The sequence below is a fragment of the Lonchura striata genome, chromosome 19 (assembly GCF_046129695.1).
Source record: "Lonchura striata isolate bLonStr1 chromosome 19, bLonStr1.mat, whole genome shotgun sequence".
Lineage (NCBI taxonomy): Eukaryota > Metazoa > Chordata > Aves > Passeriformes > Estrildidae > Lonchura > Lonchura striata.
Window position 1 is genome coordinate 3,694,549 of NC_134621.1, and position 9,435 is coordinate 3,703,983.

Here is a 9,435-nt window from a genome sequence, read left to right on the forward strand (position 1 = left end):
ACAAACTCCCCTTCCAGATGTGTCTTCACAATGTTCAGTCATAGGCAGTGGTTAGAAGAGAGGGATATTTCTCTCCAACCTCCATCCCTGACACTAGACTCCCTTCTGGGTGGGTTTGGGGTATTTCCAGTCCCTCCCATATTCCCAGCTGCACAGGCTCTGTGTCTGGAGACAGCTGAGGGAAACCCATGTTTTGTAATGTCACCCTCTGGAGACCATTTCTGTAATAACCAATCTCCTTAGACATCCCTTCAACACGAGTGTGCCCTCCTGGCCCAAACCCACCCCTGGGCTTGCTGCCAGGGCTGTTTTCCACTCCAGCCTGGCACTGCTGGGACTGTCCTTGGGCACAAAAGCTCCTCTTCAAAAGCCTCTTCTGCCTTGTGCTGTGAACTGGAAAGAGCTGTCAGAGCTCCTGCCAGGGGCCAGCACTTCACTCCTGTAGGATGGGGTTGTGGGTCAGGCCTTTATTTGCAGCACAGTCTGCCTGCCCAACCCCTCCAAAACACAGCAAGGCCATGGGGCTTCCAAAACTTGGGTTTCATACAGTGATGGAGCCTTTCCCCAGGCTGGGAGTCCCCCAAGGAGCAGAAGTGCCAGGGGCAGAGGGACAGCCCCAGAATAGGGTTCCCATGGGGCAGGCAGGGCTGGGTATCCAACCTCAGGGCTACAGGGACCTTCCCCTCACCCAGTTCTCCAGCCCAGCCAGGCAATTGCTCCATGTCTGCCAACACAGGAGCTGAACCCCCCCACTGCAGGAGAGAAACCAACCATGAAACAGAGACAGCTGTGTCCTGCACGGGCCCTGTGTCCCTGTGGTGCTGCACAGAGCCCCTCTCCATTCCCTTGCAGGTGGGCTGCAAGCACACTGCCACAGCAGGGGAGCTCAGCATCACCTGTGTGACCCTGCTCAGGCCTGGGGAGGTGCCTGTTGCTCCTGCATCCACAGGTGTGGCAGCCCCACGTCTCCCCAGGCTATGTTCCCTGCTAAGGCTCAGTCTGTGCCATCTGTCCTACCATAACACCTCTCCACAAGATCTAAAGCCGTGGTTGCACAGGGATAGGCAGCACTTTGGGGACAGCAGGAGGGGAGGAGGCTTTTTCCAGGGGGTGTCACAACCACAGGTGATGGTGCTGGAGAGCAGAGAGCTGCTGGCAGCTGCCAGGGTTGTCAAAGTCTTTGGCCTTCATGGCGTGGGATGGGGATTTGGGAGCAAAGCACATCAAGTGAGCTGAAGAAAGTGACATTTTCCTTCCCAGCTGCTCCATCCGTGCCCACGCAGCCAGTGGAATGACTCTGTGCAGTTAATGATGCAATGTGATTAGTAAACAAATCATGCATTTGCACCAGGAAACAAAAAAAAAAAAAAAAAAAAAAAGGAGGAAGAGAAAAGAAAAAACGAGTCACATTCTGGGCTGGCAGCACGCAGCAGTGAGCTCTTTAAAAATCTGCTGAGGAAGGCACTTGCACAGCACATGGTTTGGGCAGATCAATGAAGCTGCAAAGCAGCCTGGCAGGCACACAAATCCACTTTCTAATGAAATTTACAGCAAGTGGAATTTAGGTCACTACTCGGAAGCATTCAGTTTATTCCAGGCAGCTTTTAAAGAAATAGCTGTCAAATTAAGCCTGCTCACCTCTGACAGCCAAGGTCCAACTTGGAGCCACGGCAGATTTCTTAGGTATGGCTTAAAAATATAGATTTTTTAAAGCTTTCTTTGCTTGCCCCCTCCCTTCATCACCGCAGCACAGTGATTGGCATCAACTCCTGCCATGCAGTGCTGGCTCTGGTGGGAGCTGGGAGTTCTGAGGATGCTCAGGCTGTGCCCAGCCTCATCCTTCCCCAGGGTCAGAGCAGTGAGACACCAGACGTGTCCTTCCTGCAGCCTGTACCCAAAGGACTTCAGCTGCTGCTGAAGGAAGAGCAGTGCTAAAAACAGACCTAAAACAGCTCTCGAGGGAACAGCTAAAAGCAGTCTCTTAGCAGAGGTGAGCTTTCACCAAGGCTGAGTGTTGCCAAGTGGAAGGACCTGGGCTGCACTGCGGATTGCCAGCGCTATTCCCAGATGTCACACTCCAAGAGAGCTGCCAGAGCATCTTCAGTGGGTGGTGGAGGGAGAGGAAAAGTGGCAAACAGGCCGTTCTCTGGCTGTTTACCCAGCAGAAGTGGCCAAAGCCCTCAGTCTCCACACTCACAATTCCTGCAGAGATCACAGCAGGCCAGACATTCACGCTTCCAACAGGGCAAAGTTCAAACTCTTACATAACACAGGCAGTGGGAACTTATTACTGCCTCAGCTGAAGGTCTAGCCAGGCACAGAGCTCAAAGTTCTTCCAGCCTCAGCACAAACCAGGAGCAGAGCAGGGGAGAGCAGAAGGCAGCTGTGGAGCGGGGCCAGGCTCTGTGCAAGGGGAGATACCACAGGCACAGCCAGGCCCTCTCTGGGCTGAGCTCTGGAGGATAAAGAGGTTTCCCCATAGCTCACCAACCTGCCCCACCTTGGCAGCTGCTTGCTCCCCACAGCCTGTGCCTCTCCCTTGCCCACATGGGACCTGCTTCCCTTCCACAGGGTCTGACCAGTTCCCAGCACAGCCCCAGTGCTTGGGATTTGGCCTGGCTGCAGTTGAGGTATAACGCAGGTGCCTGTGCAAACACCTCTGCCCCTTCCTCGTTATACACATAAATATGCATTTCATGCTCAGCTGATGGAGGATTTGCTTGGCTGGGTTATGATCCTGGCTGCTGCTCCACAGCTGGCTCTGCACCAGGAGTCTCTGACCTCCCTCCCATCAGCACTATGGATGAGCACACCAGAGCACACTCAGACACCATCCCTGTATTCATCCTGGCCCTTCTTCCACCTCATTGTCTCTCCTGACAGAGTTCCATGTCCATCCCTGCAGCTCTCCAGCCCTTTTTGCTCCATTCCTTGTCCATAGGGATGTTACTGAGCCTGGAAGAAGTGATCATTGGATATCACCCAGCTCTCTGGGATCCCTCTTCCCTCTAGGGAATTTACCCACAGGATTCCTCCAAGGAGGTCCCTGGAGAGGCCAGTTAGCTCTCCCCATGCCCAGGGCTCTGAGTGGACATCCCTGGCAGCATGCAGAGGCCTCGAGCCCTCCTGACACCACAGAGCTGCACATCCCACCTGCCTGTGGAGCTGCTCCCCTCCCAGATGGATCCAGGCGAGCCTACACAGCACCAGCAGCTGGAGAGGAGCCTGTCCTCCTCCACATGCCCAGCCACAGCATCACCCACCCACCCAGCCAGCCAGCCAGCTCTCCTCTGGGTGCTGCCTCAGGCACCGAGTGCTCCACCAAGGATCTTTCTGCTCAGGATTTCGTTCTTAACAAGACACTTGGAGGCAGAACTTAGCAAGGAAGAAAACCTGTATGTGGCCAAGGAGCCAACCTGGAGCTGGGCAGCACATCCTACAAGCACAGGGAGCACACACAGCCCAGCAAGCAGCATGGGCTTATGGAATTTCACAGCACACCTGTGTTGGGCTTGGCTTGGGAAGGTTGCAGAGCAAGTAGAAATTCCCTCCAGGAAGGGAAATCTAGGAGCAAGCTCTTGTGCGAGTGAAACATTTGTCCTTGCTGTTTAGATACATTTTTCTCCCCAAGAGAAAACAGAGGGAACTCGGGATGTGCAAGTTATCTCTCCAGGAATCCTTGTCCAGGAGCTGGGCACGACCTGATCCAACCTCCAGCAGAACTGCCTCCCCTGCACATTCCAGCTGCTCCTCCTGGCTGCGGGCTGGCCAGGGACATCCCATGGAATGCTCCGAGCCCGGCTGGCAGTTGTGTAATGCAGCCTGGGCTGCTGCCAGGGCACACAGCAGGGATCTCCCGAGGGATGTAATCCTGCCACGGCCTCACTGCCTGCACATCCGATAACAGAAAGGCTCCTAGTTTTCCCATTTCCGTGAAAACAAAGGATTCTGTGGAGCTCTACACCCTCTAGTGGAGGTGGGAGCTCGGCACACCGAGATAATCCCAAATCCCACAGCAATGCCAAGCTTGATTCAGGATCCGACTGCCCACAGCTCCACAGGCAGGGCCGGGCACTGCACGTCTGCAGGGGACAGTGCAGGCGTCACTTCTGCACAGCCACCTGCAGCAGGTAAACACCTGCCTACAGTGTTCAGGCACAAAAGGTTTAAACGAAAAGAAAGTCAGCTTTGAAAAATGGATTTTATTCATGTTCACCATCCAATTAGGCAGCACTGCCTTCTACAACCTACAGGAAAGCTGGAGGGGGATGTTTTACAAGAGCATGGAGTGCCAGGACAAGGGGGAATGGTTTCAACAGGCACAGGGAAGGGTTAGATGGGGTATTAGGGAATTAGGGAGGGTGGGGAGGCCCTGGCACAGGGTGTCCAGAGAAGCTGTGGACATACTCAAGGCCAGGCTGGACAGGGCTTGGGGCAGCCTGGGATAGTGGAAGGTGTCCTTGCCCATGGCAGGAGGTGGAAGGAGATAGTTTCTATGGTCCCTTTCAGCCCAAACCTTTCTATGATAACCCAAAAAGACCACACAGGTATTACCAAACTGCAAGAGCAGCTCTCGCCATCCTGCAGAATCGTCTCTTGGTCCAGCCACCTGAAAATGAATAACCAAGATGTCCAGCCAGGAATGCTAAAGCCCTGTCCTACACACACCCATCTCCTCTGGATCAGTGTTAACTGAAGCATCATCCCACCCCAGCTCTCCCAAAAATCCTTCCCAGAAATATCTCCACCACAAGCACTTCCAGGGCCAGATCACCCATCCCACAGCAACAACAAACTGGAAAAGCACTTGTTGTTTTGGCAAGGACTGTTTGCCAGCAGCTGGGATCACTGCCAGGTTCCCAGCACAGGCCTTCCCCTCTCCCTGCCCACACCTGCCAGGGCACACAGTCCCCTGAGGCGTCCCCAGGTGAACCCCCGCTGCAGGAGAGAAACCAGACATGTAAACAAGAGAGCAAAGTACACACCTTCCAACAAAGCCTTACATTTGCTCAAGTGCAGAACCCGCCTTATCACTATTCCCTGCTACATTATCACTATTCCCTGCTATGTGGGGAACAAATTTGCAACTCAAACAGTATCTAGTGATAAATCAAGTACCCAAGTTCTCATTTCCATACCTGAGAGAGCACCAGTTCGATTTTGCAAAACACTTTCAAAAGAAGATTCAGTACACATTAAAAAAAAACAATCTAACCAATTTCTCCTTAGATTAGGAAAATGTTGTATGCAGTATCATACATGACCATCAAAATGCTTCATGAATGTTCACACCTGTTACTGCACGGGTGAGGCCCAGCACGGAGCCCACCTGGGAGCTGCTCTCGGGCACGGGTGAGGCTGGCTGGTAGCACCCAGCAGCCCTTCCCCAGCCCACAGACCCCACACCCTGCCCAGGAGGGGCACACGGGGCTCCCAGGACTCACCTGCTGCTCCCTCACCTCAGGAATGGAAGCACCGAGTGCCACCCCTGTCACCATCTGGGGCTGAGCCCTGGCAGGAAACCATGGGGCACACAAATTTCTGGGTCACTCCCAGGAAAAGCAAAGTCCTGCTCTGGCTGCTGGTCCTGGGGCTGGCCCTGCAGCCCCCTCCCCACCACAGTTCACTCCTTGCACCCCACGGGCCCCACTCAGCGCTCCCCCACCCTGCTGTGGGCCCAACACCTCTCCAGGGAGCAGCCACACCCCGGGGTTGTCCTTGCACAGCACCCCAGCCCTCCTACACAGTCCCAAAGCCCCCAGAGACCCCAATGCTCCAGCCCCACAAACCCTACCTCCCCCAGCCCCCACTGCAGCCCCCTACATGACCCCCAAGCCCTCACTACCTTCACTGCACCCCAAGTCCCCCAAATCCTGTCTGCCCCTGCCTCCCACACCGTCCTCCAGACCCATTGCAACACCCCCTACAAGCCCACACCCTTCCCCCGTACCCCAATACCCACCACCCTGCATCCCAAACCCCCTGTGCACCCCCAAACCCAGCTGCCCCCAGCTCCCCCCAAACCTCCATACCCTGCACCCCAGTACCTTGCTTCCCCCATCCACACCCCAAACCCCGAGTCCCCCATGTCCCCACACCACCCCCAGCCCCTGCTTCCCCAGAGCCCCCATTACCACCTCTCCTGCACCCCACTCTGCCTCCGAATTTCACTACCCCCAGCGCTCCAGACCTCCCCTACTCCGTCTACACCAGCCCCCTCCCTGCACCCATCACCCACTGACCCCCAACACCCCACTGGCCCCCAGCCATCTCCCCACTGACCCCCAGCCCCCATCACCCCACTGACCCCCAGCCCCCATCTCCCCACTGACCCCCAGCCCCCATCTCCCCACTGACCCCCAGCCCCCATCACCCCACTGACCCCCAGCTCCCGCCACGCCCGCCATGTCCCCCATCTTCCCTCAGCACCCCCGTGCCCGCCATGTCCCCTCACCTCCCCCAGCACCCCCGTGCCCGCCACGTCCCCTCACCTCCCTCAGCGCCCCCGTGCCCGCCATGTCCCCTCACCTCCCTCAGCACCCCCGTGCCCGCCATGTCCCCCATTTTCCCCCAGCACCCCCGTGCCCGCCATGTCCCCCATCTTCCCTCAGCACCCCCGTGCCCGCCATGTCCCCCATCTTCCCCCAGCACCCCCGTGCCCGCCATGTCCCCTCACCCTCCCCCAGCACCCCCGTGCCCGCCATGTCCCCTCACCTCCCTCAGCGCCCCCGTGCCCGCCATGTCCCCCATTTTCCCTCAGCACCCCCGTGCCCGCCATGTCCCCTCACCTCCTCCAGCGCGCGCGGCCGGAAGCGCGGCCGGAAGCGCGCGCGGCCGGAAGCGCGGCCGGAAGCGCGGCCGGAAGTGCCCCGAGCGCCGCCGCGGGCCGGAGCGCCGCGCGGGGCACGGCCCGCCGGAGACAGCGCCCTCGTGCGGCCGGAGCTGGCATTGCAGCGGAGACGGGACCCTCCATTTTTATAATCCCCCCCAAAGGCAAAATATCTGCACACAGAGAGTTCAGAGGCCATTCGTGGCTAGCACTGAAACCACAGGACACTTAATACAGAGTAAATCAGTATTTTGGTTTAGTATTCTGCTGATGGTTCTCAAGGCCACCTGTTTATGTTGAATTGTGCTTCACTTTCAGCAGTTCTGACAGCCCCACTCCTGGCTGAGAGAAAGGCTTTCAGCACAAATACAGGTATCTCTCAAGATATTTAATCACAATTTTCTCTCCAAGACATTTTGGTATAAACAGCCTGGGAGCAGAAAACCACTCCAACACACAAGCAATAACTTGCTCCCTGATGGCTCATTAAAAATGAAGCAGAGTTTAGTTTTATTTCTGCAGTAACACATTCCAGCAGACCTTTTATAAAATGTACATACAGGTCCAAGCTGTGCAAAACCTGGATGGGAGGAGCAGCTGGGAAAACCAAGCACCACACCACCAGTAAATAAAAACTCATTTTTACCCATTAAAGGTTAGTGCAGCCTCTGGGTGCTGGCACATCCACACAGGGACAGGTTTGTGCCACCAGCCCAGCCCCACGCTGAGCCAGCTGAGCAGGAAATTCCACACTCAGATTCCCCTGGAGTGGGTGCTCTTACTGCTCAGAGCCCGCTCTGAATACTGAACTCTTCATTTCCTCCTGATTTTCCTTATGCCTCTTGTAAATACACATCAGGAGTGTTCTACAAATACCCGGGAACATCTTTCCAGTCCCTGTGAAAGCAGAGGGCACGATCCCTACTTTGCACAAAGAATTGCGATGCAGGGAGATGAATGGAAACGCAAATACCCGCAGATCTGAGGAGCTGGCTTTGCAAAAGCTGCTTTTGTGCTTCTCAGAGTACAAAGCCCTTCCCTGCTGCCCCTTGACCAGCCCAGGGATCTCCCTTCTCCCAACACAGCCCAGCTTTTCATGCCTTGCTGCTTTAATGCTGAAGTCATAATGCTGAAGTCATAATGCTCAGTGTTCTTTTTTTCCTTACAGGTTGGAAAAGACCTCCAAGTTCATCAAATCCAGCTGTGATTGCAGTGAAATCCTTTAGGGGTGCCAGGTACCCAGAGCATGGTGGGAGAGCCCTGGTGATGCCTCAGGTTTTAGCTTTTATATTTTTCACATTCTGTGCTGCTTTAGTGTGCAGTTCGGAGCTTCATATTAGGGGATGCTGAGCTCTCTGCACAGAGCAGGGAGACAAAACAATTCCTGCTCCAGCTGGGCACCAAGGACAAATGATCCAAACCTCAGCCCAGGAGCACAAACAGCGTGGGCTGGAGAGAGAAAAACAAGCAGAGTGGGACTGCCTGGGCTGGAGCTGGAATGGGACAATGAACTCCAAGGTGCCAATGGAGCAGAACTGATCCCAGGGAGAGCCCCGGGAGCGCTCGTGCATTTTGGGACCATTTTGGTTCATTTGGGTGCAGCCCTGGCTGGGCTCTGGTGCTGCCCAAGGTGGATCCATGGAGGAGATCCTTGAATAAATCCCTGCTTTATTCTTTAGCCTGGCAGGGAGGTGGAGGGACAACCCCAACGCCCCACTGAGGGCAGGGACAGCCACGCATTCCCTCCCTAGCCCAGGGCACGGGTGTGCAGAACAAAAGCATTTCACACCCTTCCATGAGTTTTATTTGTGAAGGTAAAAGCATTTCACTCCTGTTGCTGCAAACCCTGCATCCTGCAGATCCCTCTGTGCCCCACTCATACTCCGTGCTGTGAAAAATGCCTATTTTATGAATGGCTTTTTGCAAATGTTACAATGAATATTATATATGTAAGGTTAGAAAGTTATTTAGAAAGTTATGCTGTATTAATTCTCTTATGTAGTGTGTTAAATGTAGTTTTAGGTTACAACATAATGTTAAAATAGAAACTCTGCTATATAAAATTTGTTACAAGCTCAAGCAGGAAGATGAGATAATTAAAAAGCTCTTCACACAGAGATATCAGTGAAGGGGGCCCATAAAAAGTTACTGCCTCCTTATCAGAAAAGAAAAACATTCTTCCACCTTCTCTCCATCTTTGTAGAACCAACAAGATTAAGGAGAAGAAGTTGACAAAAACCAGAAAAGTTCTTAATTTGCAAAAAAATTATGCATCATGTATGAGATATATGAATATGCAACAGGCTATTGCTTTTAAGGTTATTCCTTTGTTCACAAGCTATGCTTTTTGTAACTTAGTGTCTGAGAGCATCCAAACATCTGTAATTCTTTGCTTTTTATTGTCTTGTAATTGTCCTGACTCTAAACTTTATTACTCTAATTGTATTGCTATTTTTATATTATTATTAAACTTTTAAAATTTTTAAAAACCAAGTGATTGGCGTTTTTCACAGTCCTCTGCCTCCAAGGGCGCCAGGGCTGCCCAGCTGCCACACCCTGCAGGGTTCCATCCCTCCTGGGTGCAATCCTGCCCAGCTCTGGGCAGG

General features: G+C 54.0%; 1 long non-coding RNA gene and 1 other non-coding gene across 2 annotated transcripts; both read right to left on the bottom strand.

Moving 5' to 3' along the window:
• Window positions 1-4,182: 4,182 nt before the first annotated feature.
• Window positions 4,183-6,843, bottom strand: LOC110473336 (uncharacterized). The gene is made up of 3 exons (XR_013340966.1): window positions 6,789-6,843; window positions 5,445-5,511; window positions 4,183-4,609 (listed from the first exon to the last, which is right to left on the bottom strand). It is a non-coding gene; the product is annotated as an uncharacterized LOC110473336 (long non-coding RNA).
• Window positions 5,240-5,395, bottom strand: LOC116184287 (small Cajal body-specific RNA 16). Its single transcript, XR_004149050.1, has one exon.
• Window positions 6,844-9,435: the final 2,592 nt, after the last annotated feature.